Source organism: Myodes glareolus, chromosome 5 (assembly GCF_982192425.1).
Source record: "Myodes glareolus chromosome 5, mMyoGla1.1, whole genome shotgun sequence".
NCBI classification, from domain to species: domain Eukaryota; kingdom Metazoa; phylum Chordata; class Mammalia; order Rodentia; family Cricetidae; genus Myodes; species Myodes glareolus.
Genome location: NC_142030.1, coordinates 25,580,849 through 25,599,234, shown reverse-complemented (window position 1 = coordinate 25,599,234; position 18,386 = coordinate 25,580,849). Strand labels below are relative to the sequence as shown.

General features: G+C 46.6%; 2 long non-coding RNA genes across 3 annotated transcripts; one reads left to right on the top strand and one right to left on the bottom strand.

Annotated features, from left to right (window-relative positions):
• The first annotated feature begins 335 nt into the window (after positions 1–335).
• Positions 336–13,043, top strand: LOC125391889 (uncharacterized). Its single transcript, XR_015737853.1, has 4 exons — positions 336–580; positions 1,641–1,798; positions 6,858–7,469; positions 10,400–13,043. It is a non-coding gene; the product is annotated as an uncharacterized LOC125391889 (long non-coding RNA).
• On the bottom strand, positions 12,494–16,681 carry LOC125391704 (uncharacterized). Of its 2 annotated transcripts, XR_015001261.1 has the most exons (4): positions 16,536–16,681; positions 15,714–15,852; positions 13,102–13,200; positions 12,494–12,607 (listed from the first exon to the last, which is right to left on the bottom strand). It is a non-coding gene; the product is annotated as an uncharacterized LOC125391704 (long non-coding RNA). The 2 variants fall into 2 exon arrangements; XR_007229224.2 differs by lacking the exon at positions 12,494–12,607 and having other exon boundaries at positions 13,032–13,200.
• Positions 16,682–18,386: the final 1,705 nt, after the last annotated feature.

The following is an 18,386-nucleotide window of genomic DNA, read 5'->3' as shown; positions in this document are numbered from 1 at the left end:
GTTGTTCTTGAGGAAGGTGACCTTTCCTCGGTTATGTTCATCTTAACAGAGCCTCTCAGTGAGATTTGCTTGCTCATATTGATGAATAGAGTGATTTTGAGGAAGGAAGGACATTTTCAGCATCTTTTGAAAGAAAAGCTCACTTCTCAACTATGGGCTTCCAATCAAGCTAAGGAAACTCTGGGTTTGGAAGGAGGAGGTGCTGAATGGCTTCCTCTGTGTTCCCAGAGAGGCTCCTGGATGGGGAAGTTGGGCTTCTGGTCAGTCCAGGACAGCTGGTTAGCAGGGTGACAAATGCAGGCCCCCCTGACATCAGCAGTTTCTTGCCCCAGACAATTCTATTGTATCCCGGAGAGCTCTTGGCATTCCATGTGATGTCACCAGTGTTGTAGCAACACCAACTGCCCTTAGGACATTCCTCAGTGCCCATGGGGTAGAGCAGCAGTCATGTTCTCAAGACTGAGGAGTCTAATTAGGAGAGCGGATGGAGAACGTCCAGTGAACAGAGAGAGGCAGGAGGAGGCTGACTCTCAGTTTGGACGTAAAGTGGGAAGGAATAAATGGTTCTGGCGAAAACGCAGTGAGTCATGGGCAGGAGGTGGGCAGCTTTCTGGAAGAGGTGGATTTGAGGTGGGCCTTCCAGTAATGGGACAGAGGACCAGGAGCCTCTCAGTAGCTAATGGACATCCCTCATTATCATAATTTCTGAAGGTCAAAGATTCCAGAACATTAGTTTGCCCATCTTCTAAGCCAGAGGCTGACCAGGCCAAGGATGGTGTGCTGAGATTACTGCTTAGCTGTGACCTTTACTGTGGTTTGGGTTATAATGTGTGGACAAAAGGAGACCAGCAGGATCAGGGAAGGACTGATGTGTCTCCGTCTTAGGGAGGCATCACCCTCCCTAAGTTCTATAGTTTCTGCTTCTCACCCTCTATAGTTTCCTGTGGGTCCAGTCTCTCTCGGACATTAGTCACAAGGGAAGAAAAGTTCTTCTGGCCAAGACATCATGTCCTCCGACTGTACTGCAGAATTCCTCCGAGCACCTCTCCCTGACAGTGGCCCCCCAGGGTTCTATGTCAGCAGCTGAGGATGGCAGGCAGTTCTCTAGTGTAGACACACACCTGCCCGAGGTATGGGAGCAGAGCAGAGACTGGCTGCCTCCTGCCAGCTTCAGTGATCTGGATTGTCAGTGGGTAACTTAGTGAGGCCGTTGACCATGTTGTGCCCCGAATGACTTTTCAATTGACAGCCATGGGCCTGGATTGACCAGGAAGGAGATTTGGGCTCCTCACAGCAACCGAGTGCTTATGCACTATGCCATTATTCTCTGACTTCTGAAACCCCACGCAGGCTTCAGGGCTCTGGACCATGTTGCATCCTGGGCTGCTGTAAATAGTGTGCCTGAAGATGTGGTCTCTGTGTTCCCCTGAAGCATGTGTAGGGAGGCAGAGGAAAACCCTGGCTGCTTATGTAGCCACATCTCTAGAGCGATGGGAGAGCTGAGGTCCACAGAGGTACCATCTCAACCTGGGTTGTCACTGGGTTCCAGACATGGTACTTCTGTTTGCGCCACAGGGTGGCCTGTCCATCGTCTATGCCTTGTTGCTATACAGTCTCACTTGTGTTCCATCTACCCACAGATGCTGCTACGGTGCCATCATCCAAACCAAGGCCCCATACCCAGAAACATGCAGAAGGAAATGGAGAAGCTGACCACGGAGCTGCAGCTGATGACCAGCCAAAGAAATGAGCTGCGAGATCACGTGATCTTTATCACGGAAGGAAAGGTGGATGATAGGTATCCATTGTTCCAGACTTCATGGCATTGTTAGCAATGTCACCTCCCCTGCTTTCTTTTAGTGTCTTGGGCTTCACAGTGTCATCTGACCTGAGCTTGCGGGAGCTTATGGGCTCTGGACCAACAGACGGGGAGCCTTTATGGGACTGACCTAGGTCCTCTGCTTATGTGTGGCAGTGCGTAGCTTGATCTCTTAGTAGGGCTCCTATCAGTGAGATCAGGACCCTTCCCTGGAGCTTATCTCCTTTTTGCAAACCTCTTCCCATGCTGAATTTCCTTGCCTAGCTTTGTTGCAAGGTGGGGAGCTCATCCTGCCTCAACTTGACATGCTGTGTTTTGCTCTAGTCCACAGGAGGCCTGCCTGTTTCTGATGGAGACGGAGGAGGAGTGGAAGGGGAGGGAGGTATAGATAGGAAAGGGGGCAACTGAGGGGAGAGGAGGGAGGAGTATATGCAATCAGTATGTAAAAGAAGTGTCAAAAATTCTATTTAAATAAAATAAAAATGAAATTCTGATGTAAAAAAAAAAAGCTGTTGGGTTCTAGGAGGCTGCACTTCCTGAGTGACTAACCTCAGGTCCTAAGTTCTTCTCAGAGGAGAGGCAGCCCTGAAGCTGAGATGGGGATTTTAACAATTCTGCTTCCTGCAAATGAAAACCAGAGCCTGTGGTCTGAGTCACACAAGTGCAGAAATGTGTAGTTCTCAACATAGGTGGCTTGTGTGAGATACTAGCTGCTGTTAGCTTGTGGGGAGTCCTTGGACTTGCTTGGCGGGAGATTGGGTGCAGAAAAGTGCTGATTGCAGCCTGAAGGGCCTCTTCCCACCTGGTCCCTCTCATTGTCACTGGAAGTCCTGGGGCTCATCACAGTTTCTCTCTAATTTTGTGCACTGTACTTGTTGACAATACTGCTCCGCACATTTCTTTGGCATCTGACTGTGGGTGTTCTTCCTCTCTGTGTCTCTATATCTCTCCTTCTCTCTCTATTGCGTGTGAGTCTGCACACACACATTTGCATGTTTTTCTGTCCCTGCAGACTACAGCAGCCAGGGATCTGTGGTAGGAGCTAAGGATTTGTCTGACCCCGTTTCTAGGTGCTGCCACTGCTGATGTTGGGATCCCCACTTTAAGCATTACTAATGTTGTCTTATGTGTTCACTTTGATGGCACCTAGGTGTTTATATTGCTGTCCTGCTGTTGGGTCTGAAACCCAGAGTTATGTTCTCTGTCTTACTGCTCAATGACAGTCACCCAGGGTCTAGAATTGCTTTCTGAAATAGAAGAGATTTCATTGTAATATCTGGGTTTGCAAGACCTGTGGTATAGACTTCTGGTAACACAGAGAGCTCAACTGACCCTCTAGGCCTACTGCGTGAGCTCATGCAGCTAGGACACCCTCCATCTGAGCCAGGCCTCTGCTGACCTAGAGTCAGGATAACAAGAAATAAGCACCATGAGGTCCAGAACATCGTATCCAGAATGTGGCAACCCCTGGGCTGTGGTAGACCTGGATCCAGCTTGAGTTTCCGTGATCCTCGAGGCCTGTGTTCATGGGATTCTTTCCTCCTGTTCTAGGCCCTACTACCCGCCCAATCCCCTGAATGAGAAAGTGAAGCTGCAGCACAAACAGGCCTTGTCAGCACTAAAGCGCCTGGAGAACGAGAACACCGAGGCCTCAGAACAGCTGAGTGAGCTGACCAGGGAGACCGTCCTGTATCGGTAAGGGCGCATCTTGTCCTGGACCCTGAAAGTTGTGGAACGGCCATCTCTGCCTTTCTGTTTCTCTGCACAGGGAGTTCCTACCTCTGCTTCTAGACTTTCTGCTTCTTAGCAAGCAGCTCTGGGACTTGTGTCTCTTGGATTCATTATTGGAGAGTGTGAAAGAGACTGTTAGCCCTACCACCATTGTCCTAGAGCCTTTGGAGCCTCTGGATAGAAAAGGGCTTTGCACCATGAGGGAGATGCCAGGCAGCCTGGGAGTCTGGAGAACAGGCCCAGGCTTGAGAGATCTGGTGGCTGTGGAACTTATAGGTAGAATAAGCTCACCTTTGGTCATCTGTCCCCCCTTGGAGGGTATTTACCCAGTACTTGGTGATTTTCCCCATTACTATGGACAGTTAAGGACAGGTGGGGGACTCCTCTTCCTATTGAAGGGATGTGGATCCTGTTTGGTGTTGGGTTTTCCACAGTAGTTTGATGTTTTCTGGTATTAGCTGTTGTCTCACTTTGGCTTTCTGAGTGTAACTGTCAAGGCTGTGTCAGACTCTGGGCTACATCTTCCAGGAAACAGTGGGGTGCTGGTTCCTGGAGGCAGGGGAGGCAGGAGGAGGCTGGCAGGGCCTTACTATGCAGTGTGTCTCTCCAGGGGTGTGCACAGCTGGCTCCTGATGCAGCATACTCACCTGGAGAAGAAGGTGAACCTGCTGAGGCAGGAGAAGAAGAAATTGCAGGATGATTGTGTCCTACTGATGCACCACGTAGAGGACTTGAAAGTGCTCTGTAAGGACCAAGGAAAGAACAGTGATGTCAACACCCAGCAACAACAGGTAGGGGCAAGTAAATAAGCCAGGCTAAGGTCTGGCCCTATTTGCCCTTCTGACTGCCTCTCTGTCCATCCCCCACCTGTGCCCTCACCCCCACCTGACTCATTCGTGCTCCCATTCAGTCACCCACCTCATGCTACCAGGTGTTCATTTCAGTGTCCATGCCCAGTACTTCTGGGAAGTTAGCCTCTTATGAGAAACTAAGTTATTACTCTGTCTAAGTGCACAGTAATAGTCACCCAGGGCCTGGAATTGCTGGCTGAAACAGGAGAACCATTCCTGCTGCTCTGTTTGAAGCTGCAGTCCAGTGAAGGAGATGGGTCAATAACATACCACACACTTACATGCATCTATGATAGGTAGCATCTATGATCGGTAGCATTCTATGCACAGAGCTTGGAGTGAGTAAGGTCTGGCTCCAGGGGCCTCATTTGCTTGGCAGGGCTCATGTGAGATCACAGGTGGGAAGCAGTTTGCAAGGAGGAGATCCCCATGCACGGGCCCATTGAGAGCCCCTCACTGTCATGGGTTAGGGTGGCCTGGGGCCTTCTCCTTTCTTCCTGCATCCCAGTGAGTTCTCTTCCCTTTTCCCAGCTCTCAGTTCCCAGTGACAGAACCTGAGCAGCAGCTGTCAGCCCTGTTGTCTGGGATTAGTGCTGGACAGTTCTCCCATCCAGCAGACTACAGTCTGGGGTTGATTGGATGATCTGCTGGGGGCTTTGACAGGCTGGTGGTGGAAGGTGGGAGATTTGGGCCTGCAGGGGAAGAATTTCTCTATCAGCTCGGCATAGTCTGGCCAAGCAAATCTCAACTGTACTAGTGTCCAAGAAATGATGGCTGAGTTGTGGGACTGTTCTGAAAGAGCTGGTATGGTCCATCTAAACTGCTCATCCGACATGATGTTTCTACAAATTCCATTTCTCCCTCCCTGTTTCTCTTTCTTTAACTCTCAGTTCTCTCTCTCTCTCTCTCTCTCTCTCTCTCTCTCTCTCTCTCTCTCTCTCTTTCTCTCTCTCTCTCTCTCTCTGTGTGTGTGTGTATGTGTGTGTAGTGTAAGCATGTGGGTGTTGTGGTGCATGACACACGAGTGCATTGGCTAGCAGAGACCACTGTGTTTCTATTCAGTCTCTGCCTTGACTCAGGCTTCCTTTCTTCCCTGGATGTTCACTGTTTTTCCTGCCTGGATGACCAGCAAGCTACTGGGATCCTCTGTATGTGCTTAGATTTGTATGAGACTGTGTAACCCTCCACTAAGAACACAATCTTCTAATGAACAGGAGCTCAGAGTTTGGTGGAAAGACTTCAGTTCCTGCTGAAGCAGAAGGAAACAAACACCCAGAAAAAGGACTTGGCAGAAAAGCTGCGGCATCACTTTGAGTTCTCCCAGATGAGGTAGGATTCTAGACTGGGAGGACAGGGTACAGACAAGGGGATCCCCTGTACCTTGGACCTCTGTCTTTTATAAGTTTCTGCTCTTCTGCTTGGCTCCAAGCTAGAACCATGGAAAGAAGCCCTAAGAAAATTGTGCTGGTGCGGTCAACAAGAAATTCTATCCAGGAAATAATACGTTTGGTCCTCGTGTGTTATTAGAATTGAGTCTCAATTTCTCCCTCCTGATATTTCTCTGCTCTCAGCAGACTTCCCTTGAACTCACAGAGACCTACCTGCTTCAGCCTCCCCAGAGATGGGATTTAAAAGTGTGAACCACCACACCTTGTTGAAACAACATTTTTATTTAAGAACATTCCATGTAGAGAAGAGAGTCCCACCTTTGAGCAATGTTCTCTGCAACATTAGCCTATTTCCTATGCAAAGGGTTCTCTGGATAGAATATGTTAAGGATTTTCCAGGATGAACCCAGGCAAATACTTCAGATACAGGCCATATCAGAATCTTCTCTGGAGTGTGCTGTAACAGACTCCCAAAGAGAGCCAGGATGCAGATTCCCGGCTCTAGTCCTAAGGAAATGCAAGTCTCTGTTTGGTCCCAGAGCCCAGGCAGGGCCAGTTTTCTCAGCACACCTCACAGGAAATGCTGCTCTAGCATGGCAGGCTCTGTCTTGCATGGTGCTCATGTTTGTGGTCCCTCTGGGCATGAGGACTGAGCTGACCTCATGCTCTTGTTCAGTTGCTTAGGTGACAAGGCTGTATTACTGCTATCAATAAGATGATGTGTTGATCAGTAACTCCTCATCAATACCAAGTGTATTGCTCATACACTGTTGGCTATGGTATTTATATCCTGCTGTTATGTACAAAGTGATGTCCCTGATCTGTAGAAGAATGTCCTATTTATCTACTGAAAGGACAACATACAAGCTCAGTTTAAGTTATTACATGTGTCTAGGGCTGAGAAAAGTTCTAGGCCCAGCTACTCTATGATCTGTTTTCTTTGGGGCTATAAACAAAGATATCAGTTCAAAGATCAATGTTGGTTTCCCAAGACACCTGAGGTGTTGGGAGGTAGGAGCCAGACAGTTGACATGGCATGTCCCCTACTGACCTGCTATCCTTTCCCAGGTCCAAAACACTCCAGCCTAAGGTAGAAGAGGCCACAGCCCAGGATGAGAGCCACTTGCCCAAGGAGCTGCTACAGGAAGAGCCACCTGCTGAGCCCCATCCCCAGCAACTACTGAATTCCAGGGATGAATGTGGATTCCACTGTGGAATAGGCCTTGAGTATGTCTAGCCAGTGACCCAGCATGGCTGCTTCTGGGTCTTGATTCCCTTTCCTTCTTGATCACACCCCCTGAGAGAACTGAGGAAGCCAAAGGGAGCCAAGGATACCTTGAAACCATCACATTCTTCACATTAGGATCAAGGCCTCCAGACAAAAAGACACCCCTTGTATTTGTGAACTCACCAGCGAAGGAAATACCAGCTGGCCATGCCAGGTGGTCATGCCCAATCTGATCCATGTGTCTGTTGACTCATTTCTCATGAAGGAAAGAAAGCATCAAAACCACGCTTGGGGTACAGAACACCAGAGACAAAAATTACTCCAAACCCTGCATTTACCAGCAAGCGGCCTCAGCCTTGGGGGGAACATGACATAGAACAAAAGAGAAATGACTGCAGGCGTCTTGAAAAAGCTGTTCCAATCGGTGACGGCCTTGCTCCCATGTCTCTGAGGTGAGTCACAGCCTGTAGTAGGTCCTTGCTATTCAATCTGCCACAAGAGAATGCAAATTAGCTTAATTTCTTGGTTGTTTTTGTTTTAGGTTTTTATTTTTGGTTGTTTTGGTTTGGCTTTGTTATTCTGATATTATCTGTTCTTGTTATTGATTTTCGTAATTTGTTAAGGCTATTATTCAGTGTTTATGTTGACTGCCCTGATAAAGCCCCCTTTGAGAAAATGTATTTTTATGAATAAAAAAGCAATTTCTAAGTCTTCACACTTAAATCCATCTTCTTTAGTCAGGTGTGGTGTCACAGTGATGTAACCCTAGAACTCACAGGCACAGATGGGTCTCTGCTAGTTCCAGGCAGAATGGGCTGTGTAATGAGTTTTTAGCCAGCCAGGCCCACACAGCAGATTTGTATCTTGGGTACTGAGCTTGCCTTACTCCATAGATACACACCTTATTAGAATTGGTATTCATACTGTATCTTGCTGTCTTGTATTTAACTACCCCTAAAATATGGTACTCTCTAGACATACTTTTATGAATTGGTCATAAGGACCACATTATTGAGGAATGCACCTTTATTGCTCTATGGACTCTCAGGCAATAAAAACTTTCATTATGGGAATACAAAGAAATCAAGAAACTAATCATTATGGGAATACAAAGAAATTAAGAAACTAAGACCTATCAGCCTCTGTTTTTTTTGCAACCCAGCATCTATGATAAGCACACAGCACAGACAATGACCTTTTGGGTCACTTTGGGAAGGAGCTTTTCAAAGAGACTGTTGGCCTTGAGCGAGGATTTACCCCACAGATATGCAGTTCCCATAGAGGCCACAAGAGGGCACTGAATCCCTGTTCATAGATGGTTCTAAGGTGCCTTGAGAGAGAGCAGCAAAGCTCTTGAACTATGAGACATTTCTTCTGGTCTTGGCTTTTGTCCTTCAAACCCTAGGTGTTGTATAAGTTATGGGGATCACCCGCAACCAAAGAGAGAAGTCACTGGGAATGCGTAGGGACAGGTACACGAGATAGGCATGCTAATTGTCTTAGGCTACCAGGCATCTATGGCGGGCTCAGGTGTCCCCACTGACTTTTGTGGGTTCAGGACCAGGCCACAGCATCACTTACTGTCAGCGTTGGAGAAGATCTGCCACCTCTCATCTAGGACGATGGTGTAGACTAATCACATCTATGAAATGTCGAGTTGAGGTGACCCTCTTTGAGCCTGAACGTGGGGCAAAGATGCCTTGATAGCAAAAATCTCCAGCTAAAGCAGTGCTGGGAAGGAGCTCCAGAGCAGGCACAGTGCATGGAGCCTGCAGCAGAAGAGAAATGCCTTTGGTGGAGAGCATGCTCGTGCAAGTCCTGGACAAGAGAGGGACAGCTGAAGTGGCCTTTGCCGTGACAGATCTGAGTGTATTTGGGCACTTGAGTTCTTTGCCGTCTCCCCAGCCCTATTGAGGCAGGGTTTCTTCTAGGTGATTGTTTTTTAATTGGAGAGGAGCCAGGAGTGGATCCAATTTCTGAGACTGGAGGAGAAGCCAGAGAGTGCAAGTGTGTGGGGAGTTTCTCAGACAGGTGCTGAGAAACCCCGGAATCTTCAAGCTCAGCAGCCAAAGAAACGGAATAGGGGATTTGGTTCCTCACTGCCATGGGTCTCCTCTTTGTGAGCTGACCCTGACACAGAAAGGGCCATCTGTAGACACATTGAAAACTATGTGAGACTTGGTTTAGGTCACACTACCTAGTTCCTAGTATACTGCGTGGGTCTCCTTCTCCATCCTCTCAGTATCTGGAAGTAGTCTGGGGCCAGCTATAACCTTTTTTTTTTTAAAAAAAAAATATTTATTAATTTATTATGTATACAATATTCTGTCTACACGTATGTCTGCAGACCAGAAGAGGGCACCAGACCTCATTACAGATCGTTGTGAGCTACCATGTGGTTGCTGGGAATTGAACTCAGGACCTTTGGAAGAGCAGGCAATGCTCTCAACCACTGAGCCATCTCTCCAGCCCTCCAGCTATAACCTTTTCATGCATGAGTCCTCAGCAGAGTGTTTGGCTGGTTTGCTAAGTGCTGACAGATAGGTAGATTAACATGGCTGCTTTTACTATCATTTCTGAAGGTAGGTAATAGTTTCATTTCAGGTTTTCACAGGCTTCTGGGGTACTTTTCTGTAGTTGGAAATGCAGGCTTTGTCTGAGGCCTGACAACCATACATTTTCCTTCTTGCTTTCTTCTCCTATTGGAGCCTCACAAGATAGAGTTGGCGAAGGTGCCAAAGAGCTAGGGAAGACTCGAACCCCCAGCCCATCCCCAGTGTGTCTGTCTGTGTGTGTGTGTGTGTGTGTGTATTATGCACACATTCCGTAGGCATGCTTTGTCAGAGAGGAAAGATTTTTGTTGTTGTTGTTGTTTGATTTTTTGAGACAGGATTTGTCTACATAGCCAAGGCCAACCTGGAACTCAGAGACTTGCTTGCCTCTGCCTCCCAAGTTCTGGGATTAAAGGCATGCACCATTACTGCGCAGCTAATTTTTTTTAACTTTTGAAGTTATTTTTAACTATGTGTCTGTGTGTGAGTATATGTACATGACTGCAGTTTTCTCCAGAGGCAGACCTGTCAGATCCGCTGGAGCTGGGGTTGCAGGCTGTTGTGAGTTGCCTGATGTGGTGCAGGGATTTATATGTGCAGTGCCCATGCAGGCCAGAAAAGGGTATCAGATCCCCTGGAACTAGATATGGATGCTAGGGACTGATCCTGGGTCCTTGCAAGAGCAGCAAGTCCTTCTTTCTTTCCTTCCTTCCTTCCTTCCTTCCTTCCTTCCTTCCTTCCTTCCTTCCTTCCTTCCTTTTTTTTCCTTTTTAAAAAAGATTTACTTACTTAATATGTATATAGTGTTCTACCTGCGTGTATGCCTGCAGGTCAGAAGAGGACACCGGATCTCATTCCAGACTGTTGTGAGCCATCATGTGGTTGCTAAGAACTGAACTCAGGACCTCTAGAAGAGCACCCAGTGCTCTTAACCACTGAGCCACCTCCCCAGCTCCCCAAGAAGAGATGAAAGAGACAAAATATTGCTAGTGGTAGAAGATTGGCTTGTTTCCCTACAAAATCCACCAGAACTAGAAGGACATGAATCACTCCATACATTGACAGAACTGCAGCGTTTGGAAAGAAATTTATGTGCTCGCCTACAGAAGCCAGCTGAAACACACGAAGGAACACTAACAGGATGGCAGTTCTCTAAGATCCACCCTCAGCATTCTCCAGAAATGGCGTTGAAAATGGAGGTGGGCATCAACGGATAGAACTAGTGGGATATGCCAGGCCACTTCCAGGCAGCAGAGCACAAGGGCAAGCTGGCTGGGTGGTGGCAGTAAGTGCCAGTGTTGGCTGTTATGCTGTCGTTTTCTGACCGTCTTCTTTGAGCACGGAGCTCAGCTGAGGCTGCACTGCTCTTAGCACCAGTGAGGCAATCAGCGATTATGTTTTAGATACAAAAGGGATTAAGTGATCGCATGTTGGAGGCAGAGCATATCTGTGCAGCCTGCTTCGTCCTCTGAACTCCTAGGCCCCAGGAAAATCAGCAGCCAGGGATGAGTAGGAGGCAGCAAGCAAGTGGGGTTATTTGGTGCCTGGCAGTGGTGGGCCTCGTGCAGTTTGGGTCTCAAGGCCACCCACAGAGGGAAGTGCTCTTTCCAGAAGAGCTACCCCATCCCGGAAAGTTCCTATTTCCAGTCAGGTAGCACAGAAACCCACATAGAGTGGAATATGAGGCTCAGAGGACCTAGAAGGTGGCCAAGGTATGCCATTCTAGGGACCCAAGCAGTTTGCTCCAGTGTTGCTTCAGGCCATGCATGCATGCTACAGTCTATTTTAGAAACTCCTCAGCCTGGGCTGCTGGGGGACACATGTCAGGGAATCTGGCAGGGGCTTGTTCTCCTTGCTCGTGGCCAAAGGCACGGAGCCAAGGGAAGCAGGAAACAGAGGCTGGCTAGACTTCTGGGCATAGAGAGTGGACGAGAGGGTCTGTCGGGGCCTTCTTGTCCTCTGTTTTTTGGCACCAAACAAAGATTTCCAAAGCAACAGGGAAGCCTGAACTAGGAAAGCCCCCCCCCCTTGATGCATTGAAAAAGGCCAGCTTTTCTATGCACAAAAGGAGGGCAGTTGATGGTCCAAGGCTCACAGAATCAACAGTCAGAAAATGTGTCACTAGTTTCTAATGGGCGCCTCTATTGGGTTAAGAAGAGGAGGTAGAAGACTTGGAATGATGAATTCAGTGCTTTTAAAAATATTTATTTATACCAGAGATCTCAATGGGGCCAGACATGAGTCTGGGACCTCAGAGCGAGTAGGTCTGAGCCAGGACCTCTGTGGGACTGGGCATTGGTCTGGGACTTCTGAGGCAGTAGACCGGAATCAGAAACCTTTCCAGGTCCAACTCCAATCCAGGGACTTCTGCAGGAGGGAATCCAGACCAGGATTTACAGATACAGGTCAAAGCCGTAACCTAGGCCAAAGTTGCCTAGGCAAGGAACTCCACCTTGGGCCACAAATTCCATAGGAGTGGGACTGACTGAGCCACCTGGGACAGAGAGGGCCTGAGGAAACAAGCTCCACCAGGAGCAGAAGCCAGGAGCAAATCCAGTCCTGGGAGTCAACTCAGTCCCGGACACTGGCGGATCAGGACTGAGCCAGCGACCAGATCCAGAGTCATGAACACAAGTAACACAAGTCGTGTGATAAAGATGCGGACAAGACATTTGTTGAATTATCCATAATTTATTGCTCTTGCAATAAGGTAGTTTGCTGATTTAAATGTAAAAGTTCAAATTTGATGTGAAAATTCAAGGCAGTGTGTGTTTGAAGGACCTTGCTAACTTGTCCTGCCAATCTAGCCACAGTGTCCGCCACAAGAGACGTTTGGGCCATTGTCAGTCCAGCAACTGTCGCAGTGGCAGCAGAGACTGTAATGACCACAACCACAGAAGCTATTATTCCGATCTCGATACAGGGTCACTTCTGTTCGAATGGCCTTTTCTCGGACCGGCAAAGGAATGATGGCTGGTACAGGAACTAACAGGGCAGCCGAGGAGCTTCCATCCCAGCAACTGCTCGGGCTGCAGTCTCTGGAAGAACAATCAAGAACAACACCTCCCTCCCCGAAAGCACTATTCCAAAGTCAGCAGGCCCATGGCCCTACCACCACATGTTAATACCACCTCTTAACAAATCTGGACTTTGGCTGATACACTCTCCCCTAAGCAAAGCTCCTTGTAGATCAAACTTGGCTGCTGTAGGCCAGCAACAGGGAGCTGGGGTAGGTCCGTGATCATGTGTCCTTATTCATGGAATACCAAATATTTCTTAATCCCACAGCCTTGCTAGATGTAGCATTTGGAGTAAAATCAGCCATGGAAGCATTACTGAGTATTAGGCAGTAATGTAAAAATGAAGAATTTTAAGAGTGATTCTGTACCTTAACAAAACTGAAGAGAAAAGGTGGCATTAACAGGAGCTTGTTCTAACAATTGGTAGAATAAAAAGATGGATATAAAGGACTAATCTGGCTCACTAGCATTAATATTGGGGGGGTTCCTTGCTCCGCTTGAGTGAGACTCACCAGGATGCTGACCGTCATCATTCCCATCCATAGTTTCATTATTGCTTCCTTTGAAGGTGCTATCTACTGGTTCCAGGATCCAAATAGGTTTGTCCTCACCTGGGGGAAAAACACATACAACCCCTATCACCCTAGCCAACAGGGGTACGGGCTCCTTCCACTGTCCTGTAATAAGGTCTTTCCATCCCAAAGACTGAGAACTTTTATTCCAATGTCTTTCCATGGCCAAGTGGCCCTCACAATCCACAGTTTAAAAAATTAAAATAAATAAAATAGAAACCAATTGTGTGCTGGGAGAGGGAATATTCTCCCCCCTATTTATTTTTGTGAAATCCTGTTTTAGAACCATATGGATTCTTTCTACTATAGCTTGTACTATAGTGATGTTGTATGGAATACCTGTAATATGTTTAATATCATTATCTACACAAAAGGTTCGAAATTTTCCACTAGTATATGCAGGACCATTATCTGTTTTAATAGCATTAGGTAAGCCCATAGAAGCAAAAGCTAGCAGGCAATGAACTATCACATCCTTCATTTTCTCTCCACTATGCAATGAAGCAAAAACTACTTCAGAGCAAGTATCTACCAAAATGTACATGTATTTCAGTTTTCCAACTGAAGGTAGGTGGGTTACATCCATCTGCCAAATGTCATTTGGCTTAAGTCCACAGGGGTTAACTCCTGCAATGGGTGCATTATGAAAAGGGGCACAAGCGGAACATTGGGTGGTAACTTGTAAGGCAGTGGCTTTAGAGCAACCAGTATGGTGCTGCAGGGACCGAGCATTAAGGTGATACTTCTTATGGAGTTTAGAAGCCCTTTCTTTGGGGCTGGCAAGTAATATTTGGGTATGTGCATCTGCCAGGGGTCCAGGTAATTGAGTAGGACTCAATTGAGGATCCCTTCTGGACCACAATAAATGTTGTAAACAGCATAATTGTTGTTGTACGTGGGACACAGGGGAAATATAAGGAGCAGTTTCTAAGGGAGCAATAATTTGAGACAAGTAAATGCTATCAGTATATAAATTAACTGGCTCATCAGAAAACATTTGCAAGGCTAGAATACAGGCTGCTATTTCAGTTGCCTGAACAGAGACATATCAACAGGTGTTTGGGATATCAGATCTTGAGAAATTACCACAACATTTCCTTTTGGGGAACCGTCTGTAAAAACTGTTCGACCTCCCACCAGGGACCTAGGTTTTACTATTCATGGAAAAATAATAGGATGATTCTTAAGAAATTTAACAACAAATGTTGGGGATAATGATTATCAGTCATTGCATCAGTTGTTGATAAATATGTCCAAGATAAGAATATGGGGGCATGGGGCTGGAGAGATGGCTCTGCGGTTAAGAACACTGACTGTTCTTCCAGAGGTCCTGAGTTCAATTTCCCAGCAACCACATGGTGGCTCACAACCACCTCTTCTGGGGTGTAGGTACACATGCAGGCAGAATACTGTACATAATAAATAAATAAATCTAAAAAAAAAGAATATGGGGGCATGGCTTGAAACTTTTATGGTGCAATAATCAATCCAGCAGCTGCTAGGGTTTGTTGCATATCAACGAATGCATCACACACTTCTTCTAAACGTTTCTTTAAAATTAACAGAGGGTAGGCTGAAAGCAAATTGAAAGCAATCATCAGGATGCAAAGGAAAAGTAAAGAAGCAATCCTTTAGATCAACTACAATAAGATGCCAATCTTTGGGGATAGCTACAGGAGAGGGGAGCCCTTGCTGCAGTGGCCCCATAATTTGCATGGTTTTATTTACTGCACAAAGGTCCTGAAGCAACCTCCATTTACCAGATTTTTTCTTTATTACAAAGATGGGAGTATTTCAGGGGGCTGTGGATGGCACTATATGCCCAACAAGCAATTGTTCTTGTACTAGAGCATGGACCACTCGCAATTTTTCTTCAGTTAGGGGCCATTGTTTCACCCATAGGGGGTCATCTGACAACCATGTGATAGGTATGGGTGCTGGTAGTGGGACAGTGACCCGCACTAAAAATGTCCCAGCTCAGTACGGTCCCCTGGAAGGCGAGTAACCTGGTCATCAGGCATTAAAGGTGATGTCCGGTCCTGATGCAAAGCGCCTAGGCCCTGACCAGGTCGCCATCCCATAGCTTTCATCAGAGAGGTGGCTTTTCCAGAGGACACCTTTGTAGGTTGTGTTAAGACAGCCCCCATCTCTGCAAAGAGATCACGTCCCCATAGACTGATGGGCAGGCAGGCAAGAACATATGACTGGGAAAAACCCTTCACGTCCTTCTCCATCATGCCATCTCAGTATTTTTGAACTCTTTTGAGAAGTTGCTTGACCTGTTCCTTGTAATCGTGCAGCGCTGTCATCCAGGGGCCAAGCCTTAGGCCAAAATTTCATAGATAACACTGATACATCCGCTCCAGAATCCAAAATACCCTCCACAGTTTTCCCTTCTATATTTATTTTGAGCTGGGGTTGCTCACTCAATTGAGCAATCCAAAAGGCAGCTGGCCCTGAGGATGCAAATCCCAGGTTGCTGCGACTCTGTCTGCTAATTGCACTCTTAGAATTCAGGTAAGGAATTAGTACTAATTAAGCTATACGCTCACCTTGAGGAATGGCCACAACCCCTTGTCAGACAGATGTCATAATCTTGATTTCCCCTGATCGTCAGAATCCACAATACCTGGGTACATCTGAATTCCTCTTAAGATAGTAGTGCTCCTTCCCAGAATCAGTTCCATAGACCTGAATGGTAGAGTCCCAAGGAACCCAAGGAAGAGAAAATGCTAGGGACTCAGTGAATTTCCCAAAGAGCAGGGCAGCTATCCTCAAACTGGTGTCCATGAGCTATCCTCAACCACAATGGCTAGGCCTGTGCATCACTCCCTAATGCAGTTTGTTGGACCTGGAAGGCATAAGCTAGCTTGGCTATGTAGATTTGGAGAATGGTGTCACCTCATACTTGACGTAATGCAGGTAAGTCCTTTTGTCCCTAAAGCTTAGCAACAGGAAGTCCTGATCACATGTGCCAGGACAAAAACATCTGAATATCTGGGACTTTGGTGCATGGCCAGGGGAGTTTCCCTCCCTTCTTTTTAGCATCAGATTCCCATGGAAACTGAAGGAATCCACTAAGATGAAGCGCAGCAACACCTACTCAGGTAGGGATACCTAATTGGTCACTCCTTTGTTCCTGCTGGCCTTCCTTTCAGAATGAGCTTTAGGATCTCCCAGAAAAACGGCTGCAGGTTTGACAATTTATGGCTCTCCTAAACTAGCCATCAGATACTGTTTACTCAGGGCAAGCATTATGAAACCCAGAAAAGTAGGATAAGCCCATTGCTTCCCAGAAGCCAAACCGTACCACTGAAAGGCCTAGTTAGAGCTCTCCCTCCTCTAGACACTTCCCCACCCCTTCCCGTACTCACTGTGCCTTCTCTAGAACCATTTACTTCTCCATGTTTTACACTAAGACAGAAGGCTAGCTTCCTTCAACCTGTCTATAGTCTCCCCACGTTCTCCATTCTCTCTCCCAAGCAGTCTGCTCAGTCTTGCCCACATGTCTTGATTACCAAAAGACTATTCCACAGTAACTTGGTTCTCTCAGAACACCGGTGACATCACAGGGAATACGAAGGACTCCCCAGAATACAATAGAATGTCCAGAGAATGGAATAATAGCACCACCAGTAGCAGCCCACAACTGTTAATTAGATCTTCTGTAATTCACGCCAAGCTATACTGCGCTTCCCAGGAGCCTTCTCAGAAACACAAGGGAAGACCTTAATCACCTCTTCATTACAAAGCCAGATACCCATCTCTACTTCACTAGAATATAGTCACTACTTCATGGATTGGAAGTTGAAGACTCACTTCCAAATACATCTCAGGAAGGTGGCTCATCCCCTTCTTGAGATCTCCAATCAACAACATGAGAAATAAAGACTTCTAGTTAATTAAGTCAGGATTCTGGGGAGCAAAGTTTATTCCCCTGAAGGCAACAAGCACATTACGGATGATTCATAATGCTGTTACAATGTGTTGGTGTGATGGGAGATTGTGGGTGTCCTGTCAGAACAAAATAAATCCCATGGTTGATAAAAATTACCACAAAACTTCAGCAGAATGCATTCTAGTTATCAAAAATTAGCAAATGTGTGATCGACCTGTGACAGGTCAGGCTGGAGATACTAAGAACTGGGGCTCCCCAAGTAAGCCCTCAACTCAAGAGCAGACACTCCCATCAAGAGTGAAGGTTCACTTCTGCACTCGAGTTTGAGGAAAGATGAATGAATATTGAGAGACCACACACAGATATGCCACGGCATTTCCTGAAAATCCTATCCCTCCTAGCCATGGGGAGAGTTTGCAGTGTGTTACTCCTGTGGATCTTCACCTAGAGATCACCTAGAGCTACACAAAAGCAAAATTCCTTGATCTGGAACCGCCTGTGTCAATGCCCACGCCCTTAGGAAAGGAGACGTGGCCAGCTTAAATTACAGTATTTATCGTGGCATGAGAAGGCCAGGCAAAGGGCACAAAGGAGAGATAATTGGGGTCCTTTGCCTGAAATCTTTCCAACTTCACACTGTTGGGAATTGAATTATACTTTCCAAAAGAAAGCGCAGAAATGTCTCATTACTTCTTCAAAATCCTCTATTCATTAATATGAACAATTAAATATTGCTGAGAAACCATGTTAGGATGAAGGTAGATGAGGAAAGATCACCTTCCTCAAATACAAGAGTTAGAAAGCACGTTCAGGAATAACCTGCAAGGATGGTTACAGTTTAGGATTTGGGTTAAGTGTACAGTCATGGAAGCCATGTGCTTAGCTTTAGAAAAACAGAACTGAATTCTGGGAGACAGGAAGCAGGGAGAGAAATGTCATGGAGCTGCCAGATCAGACATGTTGAATCTTTCCCGTAAGCCACAACCTTGTAGTGATATAGAGATTAATAGAAATGGGTTAAATTAAGATGTAAGAATTTGCCAATAAGAAACTAGAGCTAATGGGCTAGGCAGTGTTTTAATTAATACAGTTTCTGTGTGATTATTTTGGGGCTAAGCTAGCTGGGTGGCCGAGACAGAACAAGGGCCCACCCATGCAACAGTTTGGCGCCAATGTGATGGACTAAATTCACTTAAAAACCTGAGAGGGGTTAATTCTAGACTCAGAGAAAAAACAGAGTTTTTGTTGTTTGCTGGGGCATGCCACAGAGAGATTTTCCTGATGCAGCAATAGTAGCAAAAAGAAAAAAAAAAGCTGCACCATTCTA